Raw genomic sequence first — 18,585 nt, forward strand, 5'->3', positions numbered from 1 at the left:
CGGTAATCATCAACTAACGCTTGCGTGTAATGTATCGATCGTCGTTCCAAACGTTTCTACGTCCCAACATCGTTCAATATTTCTTGTACATCCGACGTCTTATGACAGCATTAGTATCACACGGACCTTGGCCACTGCCCAGCCAATCTTGCTTATTCGTTTTAACGCAAGGCTGGCAAAAACAGAAATTACATTCGTTCCTTTCTATTGCTAAAACAGGGCCAGAGCACAGGAAGCCCATGAACTATGATCAACTGTACCACAGGCTGTACATAGTCTCTATGAGCGAGGGGGGGGGGGTACTGGCTGTTATATAGTGTAAGAAATAGACAAGGGATGAAGGCACCAACGATCTCATATTTTTTAAACTGGAAAAAACAGACGAACAGAATGAAAAATAAAATCTATAAAAAATACCAGGTTGAAGAATATTAGTTGCTCTTTCAAATTTCGCCAAATCTTTACCTATATTTTACCTATATCTGCTGAATAAATCAAGAAAACTAAACAAATTGACTCCATTTATGAATAATTAACGGTTGGCCCGAACGCACGGCACTGCAGTTAAAGGGGTGAAAAATCTGAATAAGACCTGGCCATGGCTAAAAAACATTGAAGATATAGAAAGAACTATAAAGATAAACAAAAGCCAATTTACTAATCTGTCTGAAAGAAATGTTAAAAATGTGATTATAAACAGTGACGAGATTCAATGGAAACAAACAATGGCAGAGAAATCACGTCTCGTCCATTATAGAAAATTTAAAACAAATTCTGTATCCAACTTCAAGGGTACCCAATTAAAATTTAAGGCAGGATCCTACACTCTTGGTTTGGCATATGAGAAAAGGAAATGGGCAAACTTGGATAACAATGATTGTACATGTCCATAGTGCAAAAAAGAACACTTGAGCATTTCATATTACATTGTGAATGTTTCTCAGCACAGAGAAAACCCCAAATGAAAGGGATTAAATGCTTCTGTGCAACAAAAACGAAATAAATTGATATGAAGACTTAATAGCACACAAAGAAGTGCTTGAGTGACGAAATTGATAATCTTACAAACAATTTCTTAAATGATGCCATGGAAAGTAGAAAGAAGTATACAGATAATATTTAATATTTTACCAATGTATAATCTACTTCTTATATATTAATTTTCTTATTTTTTCTACTTTTAGATGTTTTTTGTTGTTGTTATATTTAGTTCGTGTAACTTAGTTTCTATTTTGTCAATCAAAAGTGAAATGTATTATTTATTTGGTGCTGCTCCTAATTTACATTGTGAGCCCCTGTTACAAAAGGCAAGCAATAAATAAATAAGTAAATAAATAAATAAATAAATAAATAAATAAATAAATATGCATTTCCAATTTTTTTTCTTAAACACAAATAATTTAAAATGTAATTAGGAATTTGCTTTATCTGTAAAGTGTAAAAAACAATTTTTCATTGAAAACGGAACTTTCATTTTATTTCCTGTAAAATGACTTTTTTATTTCCTGTAACTTGTACCAGCTATCCCCCCTTGCCCCCTCAAGTGGTAATATCTGTCCACCGTGATATAATTTTTACCTTATACTAAAATATGTTTGGATATTTGGAATTTAGAAATTTGATAATTATATATTATATGGCGTCCAGATGAAGCATGCCAAATCACCTCGACCCCTGTCCAGTTCGACCCTGAACACCTCGACCCGCGTTAGTTGCTTCGACCCCGGAGTTATACACTGTGCGTCCCAAGAATATATATTTTGATTCACTATATTTCAATCGTGTAAACATATAAAGATTGTATATATATTTCATTTCACTGACAAGTTAATTGTCGTTGCTTGTCGATTTATGTTCATTCTATCGCACACAACCGCTAATGGACGTCATCTTGGATTGAACCACTGTACTTGTATACTGCGCTGTACTGTATATTGCCGACGCACACATTTTTACTAAGTAATACCTCAATGAGGCGATGTCGACATTATTAAAACGAATGTTTAACAAGTTATTTTTATATTTTATTTATTCCGCAAATGAGGTGTTATCAACGCACATATTAAGTAATACTTAATGAGGTGATGACGAAACGAGTTGTCACTATAATACTGATACTTAATAAAAGGCGTGATAAAAGAGTGTATTAATTATAGCACCATGTAAAACTGTCATGATTGTGATTGTGATTTATTACTACCTTATACTAAAATATGTTTGGATATTTAGAACACATTTCCACTTACGGTCCGGTAAGACTTAAAATACACCACGAATATTCACTTTTGAGATATAATTTTTGGTATTTGTTGATTCTTGGATATTTTATCTTCCTCGTCCTGTAATTCGTTTAGTAATTCAAACTTCCCAGTTTGCGTAAAAAGGTAGAGTTTCGAGATTTCGACATCAAAAATGCCTTTGCTTCATTATTTGCTGAGGAACGGTCGCTTAGATATGTGCTCTGTTACTTGCAGCAAATGAACCTAAATATGCTAGGTAATCAAACAAAAATGACTTTGTACTAAAGTCCAAAAAAGTACGTTCAAGGTCTGCATTTTTTCATAGCATAAAAACGATTTACTCCCTCGCTTATTGTGACACCCACAAATTGACTGATTTGCATTCCCCCAAGAGTCAAAATGGTATGTGCCTCCATGTTACGCCATGACTTGAAAAAGTCTTTTTTGCTTGACGTGTTCATTTGCCTTCAATTGCGTTTCAGTGGCTGTCACAGTCGTATTCTGAGTCTTGCCGGTAACATTTTGGTTCAAATTCATGTAGATATCGCCGAGAAAACTTAAATTTTCAACTAAAGCTAATTTGCATAATGTGTTTGCCCTTTGCCACCGCACACAACTAGGGAAATTAGTAGGGTAATTCGCTTGCATCAAATTGCGTTCGCCGTGATAGGCAAAATGCACTAAAGTACGTTCAAGATCTGCACTTTCTCATAGCATAAACAATGTTTTCCTTCGATTACTTTTCGCCACCAAAGTGATTCACTTTCCAAATTTTGGTTTCTTTTGGCCTCGACCTTTTTTTCGCTCGAAAGGCAAAGGCGATAAGACTAGATTCTCAAGGACGCAGGTCGTTTGGATCGGACGATTTTTTTTTTCTAATCCGTTTTACGCCTAGAAACATGGCAATGTTGTTTTTGGTGAATATATAACATGTTCTGTTCCAATAAAGGATTTTGATATGCATAACAATTCCTTACTAAAACATTTCCTGTACTCTCTAAAATTTGTTAATGCCACTAGCCCAAAATGGACTTCCTGTTCAACACGTTGTTGAATGTTCGCGTCACTGTACTGTTAGGAAGTTATTAGCAATTTGTTCATGTATATTATGTTTTAGTTTAATTGATATCGGAAACGAGGACGTTTCATATTTTTCAGTTCCGCCATGTTAGGAAGTTGTTAGGAGTTGTTTTATGTATATTTATTTCCAGCGCTATTCACTGTCGCATCTCCAATGTGAAAGTTCATGATACATCACCAGCTGAATTATTTTCCTTTGTCATGATATATGTTTAACGAATCAATTGTTCAGTACCAGCTCTCATTGACTACGTTACCTGTATCATTATAGAAGATTAGTAGCTGAGACAATGGGCACATTAATTAGGCACAGCAGGTGGTAGTCTAATCATTTCCACCGGTTTTGAACTTGGGAAACTGATACAGCGTAATTTATCTAAATTGCCAAGAATAGTAACAGCGGTCTTTTGTTTAATAGTTAAAACATGGTAACCAACATCCGAGATGTATTGTTTTCATTTATCGTAATTGCCATTTATTGCAACGGTGGTTTCCTTTTCATTAATTAGCGCTAATCAAATATTGTAATTAATATTTGAAGTGTATTGTTTTCAGTTACAAACACTGGCTAAAGTGCAGCTGGCGCATGATAGAAGTTAACCCTTAAAAGATGGTTAGTACACATAACGAGTGGAACTGGGTTCGGGCAGCATACCGAGGGCAAGGAATCGGAGGCAGAGAGTAGCAACCGACTGACATGGCACCTACGACGGGTCGCCAGCTCTACGTGTTCAACTACATGTATCACAAGACGCACATTGGATCCAGATCCAGTCTTTTCCCCCCGACACTTCGCAACACAGCCAACTCTCTACACGAATCCGTATTCCTGCGCTCAGTTAGCCTAAGTATCAACAACCATTGTATTTAAAAGTCACGTCTTATCTTATCAATATATATTCATAACTAAGTAACTTGGTGTTTCATCATCATTGTGTGCATCTGCAAGCGTTACGACCCGGTCCCTCTAGCTGAAGCCAAGTGAGTCAAAAGTTCCCCAACTGCAGAATTAATCTCTTACTCCTGGTCCAAAACAGAACTCACACCAACCCAATCTGACTCGAAACCATCACCCGGACAGTACGTAAAAACACACTCTCGAACTTAATAATTTTAAAGTTCAGACCATTAAGCAAATAGATGGAAATACCAGTTGCATAAATCATGAAGATTGATGATTCGATTGCTGAATGGAATAGCTGCATTTAAGTGTTCTTTTCTATGCAATATAAAATCATATCGATGCTGTGGGCGGCGAAGGGTAACAGATTGTTTTAATTCAACGGCTCTCAAGGCACGGGCAACTCACATTTCCTGACTTTTTTTACTATTCTGATGTGTTCTGGGCTGTATATAACAGTCAGACACTGACAAGTAAGTAAGTACTAGTAAACAGTCTGGGATATAGTCAATACAAGCCGGTAAGCTGGTTGGCTATTTGCTCCGCTCAAAAAACAAGCAACATGTTTTTGGCTGTTTCCATGGTAGGACATGAACGTGAAGCTAACGTCAGTTTATAACTAAATGGGCCCGGTATACGAAGTTCGCAAAAACCATTTAGTCTTTAGAAGTCACTTAGTTTATAACTAGGACGTATTCTGCTGTTACATTTATTATTTCCAACCGTTTTGTGCTAGTATTTTCTAGAATGAAAGCAGAATTTACAGTTCACTCAAAGCTTAAAACTGCGTTGGGATTACGTTGACACAGTGTAACAATGTCGGTGCCAGTGATCTCTTACCAGTGTGCAAAGTAGCCAAAATAAAAAGCATGATCATTTGAACACTGCTATTACAAAACTGGTAGGCGGTAATACATTTGGGGCGAAAGTATTCAAACAAGCCGGTAGGCTGGTTGGCGATCGGCTCCGCTCAAAAAACAAGCAACATGTTTTTGGCTGTTTGCATGGTAGGACATGAACGTGAAGATAACGTCGGTTTATAACCAGAACCGAATCACGTATACGAAGTTCGCAAAAAAAAAGCATTCAGTCTTTAGAAGTTACTTTATTTTATTGTTAAGACGTATTGTATTGTTAAATTTATTATTTCCAACCATTTTGCGATAGTATTTTCTAGATTGAAGGCAGCATTTACAGTTCATTCAAAGTTCAAAGTTGCGTTGGGATTACCTTGATACAGTGTTACAATATCGGCGCCGGTGATCTCTTACCAGTGCGCAACGTAGCCAAAACAAAAAGCATGACCTTTGAACACTGCTCTTACAAGACTGGTAGGAGGTAATATATTTGGGGCGAAAGTATTCAAAAATCAGTTTTTGGCTGTTGCCATGGCAGCGTTGGGCCAAGTTTTAGGAGGTAATAAATTTGGGGCGAAAGTATTCAAACAAGCTGGTAGGCGATCCGCTCCGCCCAAAAAACAAGTATGACATGAACGTGAAGATAACGTCGGTTTATAACTAAAACCGAATCACGTATACGAGATTTGCAAAAAAAAACAAAACAGAAGAAGTTACTTTAGAAGTTACTTAATTTCATTGTTAGAACGTATTCTGTTGTTGTTAAATTTATTATTTCCAACTGTTTTGCATAGTATTTTCTAGATTGAAGGCAACATTTACAGTTTATTGAAAGTTCAAAGTTGCGTTGGGATTACGTTGATACAATGTAACATGTCGGCGCCGCTGATCTCATACCACTGCGCAACGTAGCCAAAATAAAAAGCATGATGATCATTTGACAGTCGAGAAGCTGGTTCTTGTCACAGAGGGCGCTCATTAGGCAAAGGTCACATGACTATTTTCAAAATGGCAGCCTCCGTGTCAAACAACACGGTGTGTTACAGGAAATTGCCACATTTTGCTATTTCACAAACACTCCTACCAAACGGACATCTATATCAACGAGAATAGACCCTTTACTTCATAATATTGGAACGGCATGTGATTTTATGACAGCAGATAGCCTTGTGGACATTTTTTGCTGGAATCGACATTACCAAAAACAGTGGAGAAAAATCATCATTTTTCACGTTTGCGATTCAATAACTCACGAAGTTGGAAAGGTAGCAAGACAACTCATCAATGCTCAGTTAGGTAATTCATTCTTCTATATAACTGTAAAGTTTCAGTATTATAGGGTTTTTTCGAATTGCTGCACTTTTTTGTAAATTGTTCCCAAGTGCACGATTTGACGATGTATTGCATATAAATGCAAAAAAGTACTATTAGTTTTCGAATAAATATTTGAATAATAATATGAAACAGTGGTCGTGTTCTTGATTCCATGAGGTGTGTGTAGTTGTGTTTATTATTTGCTGGGCCATATCCCCATAACCAAACAATTTTAATATTTGGAAAAAAATCTGCTTATACACTATGAAATAATATATTGTTTAGTGCATTTTTAGAAATACAAATTTCTATCAGTAGGTAGCAATAATATTTCAAAAATATGAAAAATAAAAAGAGAAGATACATTTATGAGACTAAGTTTATACATTTGAGTCTACCCACAAGTTATTTGAGCTACAATTTTAGCCTTTCAAGATGTCTGTTTTGGTTTGTATGGTGGACACTTAAGTACTGCTCAATATTAGTTTTAAATACTAGGGATACAGCTACTGGGTAGGTAAAATATTGAGTCTAATAATATACTCAAGGTCACTTTTTTTGCTCATAATTAATACATTTGTATTGTGGTTTGACTTTGAACAAATGTTTAGTTAGAAAATATATTTGATCAGAACATCAAGTTGCATGTATCTAAGCAAAATATAAGAAGCTAATATTTCAAGCTTTGTGTGTTTTTTGAGGGGATGTCATAATATATTGTGAAGAAAAACATAAAATGATATAACTTCACCTTCACTACGAAAATAAACAAATCTCTTTAAATTCAACATGACTGTTATACATCACACAATGACACATACTAACAACCTGAAATTAGTCAATTAAGATGAATGACAATTCAAAGCAGTGATATATCTTATAAATATCCATAAATGTCTCAGACTTAACATCACTCGTCAGGATACCAGTCAGGATCATCACGGTCTGCATCAGGTTCCATGGACTGGAGACTGCTGTTTCCTTGTTAATCAATACTTCCTTACTGTTTTGCAAAAGATCTAGCTCAAAATTATCATCGTCTTCCTCTGCCTCCTCCAAAGCTGTTAAATATTCTGATGACGGGGAGTCTGGGCTGCTTGGCTGGTTTGGCATATTTTCACACTGTAGGCATTTACAACCTGGGCCACACGCTTTTCCAGATTTTAAACATTTGCAGCACTTATTTGTACATTTTGATTTTTTGCACTTACACCCACTGGTCCAAAATTTGACAGTTTTCTTCAAGTTCTCATTTGAGTTCCAGACAACAATAATTTGTCAATCCTCCACTTTCCATCCAAATTCAGATATTGGAGGTAGTATAACATCACTGTTAATAGCATTTGCCCATAAATATGATACCCAGCATGACCTATGCCAGTGATATTTCAATGCTTCATTTGATGGCAAGAAACCTACCTCACTGTATATTCTGTCCCATATTCTATTTCTAATATCATTGAGCCATATATAATGTAACTGAAGAGGTGTGGAAAGTGTTTCACTTATGATTGACTGAAAGTGTTCACAAGGTCCATCATATCCTGGAAAAGCTGAAGAATGTTTATGATAATAAACAGAGCCAATTAACTGATAGAATGCTAAAAGGCCTTGCTCTTTAACATGCCCATGAGTGTCCAGTTATATAGTCACTTTCTGTGCCATTTATAAATGCTGTATCCTTAAAAAAAGAATCTAAGATGGCTATCTTTCCGTACCCCGGGAGTAAGAAATGTAGTCGCAGCCTGTACAGATGAATAAGATTTGAAATATTTTACCAAGATTAGTTGAAATCAGAGAAGTTAATGAAAGATCGTGTTTCATACATTCTATAAGGGTGCTCATAGAAAGGTAAACATTAGCTGTATAATCACATTTTTATCACATCCCCCAAGAAGAGGTAGACCAATGTGATATACATCAGTATCAGAATGGAATAGATTAGAATGTTTTCACAAATTGACTACAGAGCATGATACCAAACTTGTGAATCACTCTCTTAATGTTTTGAGTTGTATATTGAACAAACGGAAACAACGCCTTCAGCACTAATTTGTTTAGCTTTGTCACTTGCATCACCATCAAAGCCACCAGCAGTCACAAGTTTTTGACTCCCTGATATGTACACTTTTGATGATGTTAACAAGGCCTCGCACAGTAAGTTAACTAGTAGCCGTTTATGTTTACAAACCCCTTGGAATTTTCTCCAGTTTGTAGGAAGCATTTGGTTAATTGATAGTGTTTCAAATAACACATCATCGTCCATTCCTGTGTCCCGTCTTGCCCTTTCAATATATTTTGGACTCTGTGTACTTCACTAGTATTCAATTGACAGGAATATGGTTTAACCCACCTTATACAAAGAAAGGATACATAATCTTTAAAGGTTTGACGGAATGCTAGTGGCGTTGTGTTGATTAGAAACATTCCTTCTAACACTACACAGTCAGGAGTAAAATTGTGTGGCAATTCTGAATAAAAAGCAGATGGATATCTACTTTAAGTATTTTACCAACACTAGCCTTTTGTCCATTTTCAGGCAATCCATCCACAATAGCTATTGCCCTCGGAAGTTCTATAAATTGACTGAGGTCATCTACAGGAATACCTGTAGCCTTAGAGTAAGCTATTCTTTTCCTGAGAATGGAGTTCACAAGTTTTTGATCCTTCACCTGCATTTTTTTTGTTTTATAACATTTGGTTGCTTTACTATGAAGGTTTTCCAGTTCTTACGACGAGAAGGGGGAAGTTTCGGACCGGGATTGAAGAGTAATACATATGTAATCTGAGAGGTTTTTCTCGAACAGCCCTGAATGTCAGAAAATCATGAGTAGTATCCTTTGAATATAAGGTTTTGTTCAAGAAGAGATGGTTAAGACTGTCGGAGGCATTAGATTTAGGATCAAATAGTACACTTGATGTTTTTCATTTCAGAGAGTAAAACATTGGAAGATGATTTGCTTGGCTGAATGAGGATTTGTCTTTTCATGTTTTTATGCAGTTTTTAACATAGAAAGTGAAAGTAGAATGGATTACCTCTTTCACATCTTTGTTTATGCACATCTCATGGCATTCATCTAATGCAACACATTTCCATTGTCTACCAGAAAGGCTTGCTGCAAAGCCTCCATTATGAAGATGGTGAATAACAGAGGAAATCGTTGCAGATCAGCAAGATGCTGTGGTATGAGCCTAAGATAATTAAAATGTGGAATAATGGAGCCATTTCTTTCATTTCGTAATGCAGCATTACGTAAATCAAAATTCCTATTTCTAATTGATATGTATAGTGTAATATAGGTCATCATATCTCTGTGTACAAAATCATGCCAAAATTTCTATGTGCTATTTGCCTCTATCATCTTCCCTGTAAATTGCTCAAATTCTGACTCCAAACCAACAATTTGTTCTCTAAGTTTTTGTCTTATTTCTCTGAAACATGCATCATCATCAAGAAGGTCTACATGATCAGGTTCACCTTGTATGCTGTTGATACATGCATCATTTATTTATTTCTCGAATAAGGAACAAGACACAGATTAACCTGATATGTTTTTCATGAACCTTTCAATTTCAATTCTGTATAATGACTCCCAAACTTGGATTAGAAATCGATGTGTTCTATCAAAGTGAGTTTCTTGCATTACTGAAGTACCAGTCTTTCCAAAATAAAACAAATTGACGAGCTCCTTTAACCCTGCATCAGGATAAATTTTCATCAACACACTTAAAAAATTTTTCAAAATATGCCAGTCTCCAGGGTAAGCTATCAGCCAAGCCGAAGGGAGGTCAGAGGTCACTGACATGCAAGTAATCTCTGAGTAGTCGCTCCAGGAGTACCCAAAAATAATACAGCAAAACGTAACGGAGACACTCTAACAACAACTCTGTTTGATTCACTAAAGTAATGTCGACAAACAGACACAAGCTCAAGAATGAAATCTAAAAAGAAGACCGGGAATTCGACAACAAAATCTCAACAGCCAGATTCCAAGCCCACGCGACGACCAGATCACGTAATCAAGACGAATCTGGAAACGACAGTGAAAGTACAAGTACTTACGACGGACCATCGCCAGTAAAAATGCACAGCGACATCGATTTTGAGACTTTTGTTAAATCTACCCTAGAGAGAATGGAAAGCAAGATAGACAAGGTGGCGGGAGAACACAATGTAGTGAAAGAGCAAATCGAGCAAGTGGCGACAAAAAAGGGTGAATTTGAACATTCACTTGACCACACCACCGAGGAGATTCAAGAATTGCGTAATGGCCACGCCGCGGCTGAGAAACGAATATCTGAACTAGAAAACGCAGTAAAGGTTATCAGTATTCAGCTCCAAGAATCCAGAGAAGACAATCTCCGTCTTCAAAGATATTCACGCGGGTACAACATTAGATTTGGCGGTATAAAGGAAACACCAGGAGAGAACTGCGTAGAAATACTGGCGGGAATTTTGGAAAACAAATTTGGACTCGTAGACGCGGCGGACATGATTGAGAACGCACATCGGGTGACCCCAGTAAACAGAAGCAGAAGGGACGGTCCACCAGGCCGGATTATTGCTAAGTTTATGAAGAGACCACAACGTATACTCGTGCTGAAAAAAGCAAAAGAGGCGTTAAAAGGCTCCGGAATCTTTGCAACAGAAGACTTGTGTTCACGAGACTACAAAGAAAAACGAAAGCTCGCCGGCGTCATGAAAAGAGCGTATGAACAGGGGAAGAAACCAAGGTTTATAAATGGTAAGCTTTATATCGACGGGCGTTTGCACAGGGACTAATACAAAGAACATCATCGAATCGAATGGAGTAGAAGTTTAATCATGTAAACTTTTCTGTTTGTTATGAAAAAACGCCTGAAAATTAGGCGAACTCTTACATGGACTTGTAAAACGTAAGGTCAGTTCTGCTGAGTGTTTGATCTTTAAGTATTTAGAAATATTGCTGTTTTCTTTTAAAAGTTACCTATCAGGACAGTTATGGGTAGGAGTTGATAATCCAGTTGTTCTGTTAATGATACTAGGACTTTTCTTACCCTGGTCTGAAACGCGACTAACTGGAGTAGAAGTAGGGATGGCCAAAAATATTAAAATGGGCATTTTGGCTTCTGTGGGAGTTTGTTTTTCTGGGGGGACTTGTTGCAGTATTTTTTTTTGTTTTAATTTGTGTTGAGTTAATGAGAAAAAGATTCAGAAATATACATCATCTGGAATCCAAAGAAAGTATTAGCAAAAAGAGATAATGATGTGAAGAAAGTAAAATGGTCGGTATAAAAATATTGTTGGAGGATATAAAAAGAGAAAGAAAATATTTAAATGGACAAGGGATAGCAAATCTAACATAATATTGCTCCAAGAGTCTCATAGCACTTGTAAATCAGTTAAATATTGGCGTAATTAGATACGAGGCCACATGGAATTTTCACATGGTACTAACTTAAGTAGAGGAATGGTTACCATAATCCGTAATGTAGATTTTAGTATAAATAAGAGTATTAGTGACCCCAAGGGAGATTTCTTATTATGGACACTAATATCGAAGAGAAACGAATAATACTTGTGAACACGTATGCACCAAATGATCAAGTTAGTCACATCTTGTTTCTAAAACACCTACCAAAAAGTATAAATGAAACACAATCGGCCTTTGTGAAAAATAGATACATCGGGGTTGTCATCAGACTGGTAGAAAATATATAGATAATATGAAAATGCCAGGTATTCTAATCTCAATCGACTTTGAAAAGGCATTTGATAGTCTGGAATGGAGCTTCATGTTGAAAGCACTAAAAGCCTTTAACTTCGGAGAAAATGTCATTCAATGGATCAGATCAGCTGTACACAAACTCGTGCAGCTGTGTTATGAACAAAGGTACATCTACTGGATATTTCTATCTGGGAAGAGGGGTTAGGGGAGGGGAGGGGGTTGCATTTCTCCAGCATTTATTCTGAGCTTAGAAATATTCTTGATTGCATTGCGTAGCAACAAAGATATCAAGGGGATCAAAATTAATAACCAAGAAATCAAGAATGCAACATTTGCAGATGATGTAACCTGTTTCCTGCAAGATAGCATGTCTGCTAAAAATGTATTCACACTCTTAAATAAATTTAAAGAAATTTCAGGGCTACAAATAAATTTTGAAAAATCAGAAGCCATGTGGCTTGGCAAACTGAGAAAGAGTAAGCAAAAGCCATGGAAGTTGAAATGGCCTAAAGAATCAATAAAAATAGTTGGAATCTATGTCTCTTACCACCAATGCAAACAACTTAAATACAGCACGACCAATTGAACATCTCAAAACTTGTTTAAAATTTTGGAAAACCCGAGATCTTACATTATCAGGTAGAATTCAGATAATTAAAACATTGGGAATTTCTAGAATGCAATATCTATTAAGCATGGTGGATGTCTCTAAAGCTAAACTGAAAGAAATTAATAATATTTTCTATGGAGAGGACCAGATCGGACAGCGAGACACACATCTATTGGCTGTAAAATGAAAGGAGGGATAAATATGCCTGATATATTTACAGTAAATAAAGCAATTAGAATTGACTGGATAAGAAGATACTGCGACCAGTCAATCAAACATCCTTGGAAGTTGTTCTTAGACAAAATGTTGAAACCATTGGGAGGCATACATTTGTTATTGAAATGTAATTTTAATATAAATAAATTACAACATAAAATAACAGGTTTTCTTCATACAATGTTGAAAACATGGACAGACATTAAGATAGAGATACCACCCACAAAAACCAATAAAATTGTAAATGAATCAATTATATGGAACAACAAAAATATAACTGTAGCAGGAAATTCAGTATATTGCCCAGAATTTGTAAATGCGGGTTTGATGTACGTCAAACAGATGTATAAAGATAAGGGACAAAAACAGACTTGGAATTATATCCAAAATAAAGGTGTTCCCAGTTCATCAATTTTGAGAAGGTTTGGTTTGGTGAACGCCATACCAAATATGCAGATAGTAAACACACAGGTAAACCATGTTGAAGATATTAATTTGGAGATAAATCATTAAAATTAAAAGACTGTACAACAAGGAATGTTTATCACAAAATGATAAACAGTATCTTTATCCGACCAAGGACAAAAATTTATTTTATTCATCTGTTTGAAATTAACATTGATTGTTGGGAAGAATGTTATCAGCTACCAGTTAAATGTACTATAGATAATAAGCTAAGAGATTTTCAATTCAAAACAGCCAGGCCAACTCTGAACCATACTGTTTTTTTTTTCAATTTCAGCAAGTAGTCATATTTTTTTTCCATCTCCAACTACAACCAAATAATTTATATATTTGCCAACACCAAACTTGATATAGATTATATTTAGAACAGCTTTCATTGTCTCCTTGTTGTCATCTGGCAAATCAAGCACATCAAGATATACAATATGTGAAACCTCAGTTTCTTCAGTTGTGAACATTGATATTCTGTCTTTCAGAATGGGTATGAAATGGTCTGTATTCTCATTATGTAAGGTTTTTTTCTCCAGTGCATGTAGAAAGCAATCGGATTGTAAATTTGTACACTCCAATTTGTCCTTAGGTGAGACTTTGAAATCCTCAAGAGAAGATTTTCAGAATTTATGGGATGACCACTTTCATTGTCCATTCCAGTCAAGGTGCTATAGTAATTTTCTATCAATAGTGGTGCAATTGTGCGACGAGAAGATTGTGTCTGTTTATTTGTTATCACTGTGTACTCTGGACATAGGATTTCACTAAATGGATTACTAGTTTGACCTTTTATATTTGTTTGTTGCCAAGAAGGTAGAAGATTTTTCTTGTGTGAAATGAGCACACTATCATAATATAAATTTTCATCCCAGAAGAGTGTGTACACTTTGGCATCTTCACAATATGACAATAATACACTAATCAGATTAATTTCACAAAAAGCACTGGCTCCATATTCACAGATTTGACTGTACTGACCATTATGCTCTTTATATAATGTCAGTGTAAAGCTATGCAGCAACACAGTGCTAATAATTCAGGCACACCACAACCAGCCCCCTTCCTAATTTCCTCACATCTGTGATCAAAATCAATGTATTTCTCATGACCATTGTCCTTGGGGAGGAAGGACTCATACTTAGAAATGTCAAGAAGTCTCTGTTTTGTTCAAGGCAGTCTACAATGTCATTCTTATATGGACCCTATGGTATACATGAACATAGAAATGATACTACAACTAAATGTCAGGGAATACAATAATTTCAATCACCTCATTTTTTTTCAAATCCTGCAGCCACCATAGAAGAGTTGATAATATTGCTAATACGTCAGTTGTGAACTTCAAATCTAATTAGGATTTCCACATGAAGTTTGACAAATAATGATTTTATTTTTCAAGGTTATATGATGAATTCTCTAATTAACATTTCATATGTATTTTTGTGAGTGTATTAACTTATCCAACTTATCGTCTGTGTTGAGCCATTTACCAGAGCCTCAAAGAGAAAGTCTTGGTGAGTTGATTTTCGAATTTCAACATTTGTGTGCTGATGAAGATGCTTTAACTAATATTGACTCCTATCCTCTACCCAGAATTGAAGATTGTATTGACAAAGTTGGGAAAGCAAAGTACATCAGTAAGGTAGATTTACTTAAAGGTTATTGGTTGTGTATATTGATGATGTGGTCATCTATAGCGAAAATTTGAATAATCATTTACTCCATCTCAGAAAATTGTTTAAGAAGCTCACTTGGGCCAATTTGATTGTAAACCTGACCAAAAGTGAGTTTGCCAAAGCTAATGTGACCTATTTAGGTCATGTCATGGATCATGGTAAAGTGTGGCCACGACTGGCCAAAGTTTAAGCCATTGTCAACTTTCCTACTCCAAAATCAAAACGAGAAATTCTAAGATTTTTGAGCATGTCTGGTTTCTATCGAAAGTTTGTGGTAAGGAATAGTGAGGTTGTGTCTCCACTTACCAATTTTCTAAGTACGAAAGTGAAGTTTATTTGGTCAGATGAATGTGAACAAGCATTCGCAAATGTGTAAACAGTGCTAGTAAGAGAACCCATTTTGGCTGCTCCAAATTTCAGTAAGCCTTTTAGGATGGTGATTGATGCTAGTGATATTGGCGTTGGGCGCGTGTTGCTCTAGGAGGATAACTTTGGAGTTGAGAAACCAGTTTGTTGTTTTTCAAGAAAATTAAATGTACATCAAAAACGGTATTCTACAATTGAGAAGGAAACGTTGAACTTGGTATTATCTCTCCAATGATCATAATCCACTTGTGTTTTTGGAAAATTTTAAAACTAAGAGTTTGATGCTATAACCATACTCTAGTGCATAAATAGTACATATAGCTAGAGAAGATAATGTATTAGCTGATGCTTTATCACTAGTTTGAGATTTGTTATGTAAAATTGCATTGAGAGTTTGAATTTGAAGTTTGAAGAACGCATTACTTCAGAAAAGCGTTCTTTTTTGTGTGGGAGTGATGTTATGATATTCTATTTTTTAATATTTAATTATTCAAGGTACAGAGGCCACCACCTACAAGTACAAGTAATGTATGTCAAGAATGTATTACAGAGCGCTTAATAACTGTTTGTGCTACAATTTGCATCGTAACAACCCAGAAGACAAATAAACAGAAACTTGCATTATAGTCCAGTAGAAATTGACATGAAAATAGTCAAACCCAGACATTTTGTATAACAACCATTTTTTTGTTTTAATCTCTCTATATAGGTCTCTCAAAGCTGTAAAAAAATCAACCTTGGGGAAATATGATTTTTCAACCAAATAAAATGACGTGATTAAAATTAATTAAAACCATGTTTTTGTTAAAATCATTGGTATATATTTATGTTTGCCTTCACAATATATGTAGTGATTTACAAATATATAAAAAATAGTTATGTTACCATGGTAACTGGTAAAATTTGAGCCATAAAAGTTTCAAAATACTTGTTTTTAAGCATATTTTGTTAACTTTGAGCATTTCACTGAACTCAGGTTTTAAGAATTGTGTAATTAAGTATAATAAGAAATTTAGTATTATTCAGCAGAGTCTTCTCAAGGCCTGTGAAAGAAGAAATGACATGATAGCTGTGAATGTAAAAGCACGAATACAATTTGCAGGAGATATTCGAGCAGTGGATGCCAAGTATCATCGGACATGTATGCAATCTTTCATGTCAGAAAAAAACATTGCCAGCAGTCACACAGTGGTTGAATCAAATGATAAAGCATTTAGTGATTTGTGTGACTAGCTCACTTCTTCTGAACAACAAGTACACCAAGTACACTAGGTGATCTTCAGGAACAATTGGCAATGTATCTGCCACCAGATGTTTCTGTATACAGCACTACTCACATCAAACGACGCCTTAATGAACAGTTTGGACAGAATATAACGATAGCTGAAGTTGAACGCAGAATAAATGTTGTTACACTCAAGGAACGAGCTGTATCAATTCTCCACGAGTCATATACTGATTCAGAAATCCCTGAATGTGTAGAGAAAGAACACATTAGACTTGCAAAATTGGTTGCATCCAAAATAAAGCAAGATTTACAAAGCATTGATCAGCCAACAGATCTGTACCCCATGCCCACAGAGATAGATCTTGAGAAGCTTGAAGGCGATATCCATGATTCCCTCCAGCACCTAATAACAGGCATGTTTACTGATTCACGTACAGAACAAGCTAAACGTAAAAAGAAGCTCTTGCAAGTATCACTATGTCACATAATAATGCAAGTAGCTGGGAAACAGACATACTTATCAACCTTGCTTTTATCAGTTGGTCTTTTTATACACCGGTCAACAAGGTCTCGAGTTCTTCTTGATGTGCTTTCTTCTCTTGGATTAAGTGCATCATATGGTCAAGTAATGGCATTTAAAAAATCTGCAGTCGTCAGTCAATCCATTGACAAGCTTCCTGTAGGCCTTGTTGAATAAGAAAGGGGTGGTGGCTTTTGCCAGTGGGTGGCAGATAACGATTATAATGAAGACACAGTAACTGGCCATAACTCCACACACGTCATGGGTATCATTACATGCCAAACACCATGCAGTAGTGACAAGTACTTAGATGTAATTCAATGAAGACATGTTTCAGCAGATGAAATTTTTAAGGCGGGTAATTTTGGCGAAATGTGGACACATTATGGCTGTTTTCTAGTTGTCTACACCAACAACCACCAAATTGGCATGGCTTTATGTCAACAGTGATAGATAGTAACTGCCAGTGCTCAGCTGTGTAGAACCCAATGATCCCTCTAAATCCACAATCAAATGAAGCTGTTTATAGCACAATGGTATTTGTACAGTCCAAAGCTATGAAAGAAAGTGTTGTGCAACATTGACATTTGACCAGCCACTATACCTGAAGGCTTACAAGATCAAACAGGACAATACACCTGAGTTCAGTCATAACAATTTGCGTCTTGGTGGCTTTCAGCAACTGATGTCCTTTCTAGGAACAGGGCGCAAATTAACGGAAGGTAGTGGTTTAGATGATTCATGGGCAACTGTGTATGCAGGAAATTCATTGCCAAAGATGATGAATGGAAAGGCCTATGCTAAGACATTGCGGGTTTATCTATTAACAGATGCTGCTCTACACTTGATATTGTTGATGCCACTGGAAGAAAAATCAGGCTCTCTTGAACATAATGATTTTGGCGCCAACACATCAAATGTCTCACTTCCTGGAGAGCAAGTGGTGAATGATGATACTGGTAATGGTGTTACCGAAAGTAATGCACCAATGAATAATGATGTGGGCATGATAACTTGCCAGTTGGTGAAATAGCTTCTTCTGATATGTTATGGGACCTTCACAAACAAGTGTGTGATATGAAGAAGGACAAGGAAATATCTCGAACAGGAAAGTTGTGGATTATGGTCATGAATATTGTATCAGTTGTTAGAATGTTCATAAGGGCTGAAATGACTGGAAATTGGAAGCTACACATGATATGCTTCCTTATTTTGCTGCAGCAGGACACAATAACTACATAAAGAGTTCTCGTTTATATTTACAAGATTTTTAAGAGCTGTGTCCTTGCCTGTTGAAACCAATGGAAGATGGCCTATTTACTGTGCGCAGAAATAAGAAGCTTTTCTGGAGTGGCACATGGTCAGACATGACCATTGAACAAAGCTTAATGAGGTCTGGGACCACACAAGGAG

The sequence above is a fragment of the Saccoglossus kowalevskii genome, chromosome 2, assembly GCF_978046115.1.
Source record: "Saccoglossus kowalevskii chromosome 2, keSacKowa6.1, whole genome shotgun sequence".
Classification (NCBI taxonomy): Eukaryota; Metazoa; Hemichordata; class Enteropneusta; family Harrimaniidae; genus Saccoglossus; species Saccoglossus kowalevskii.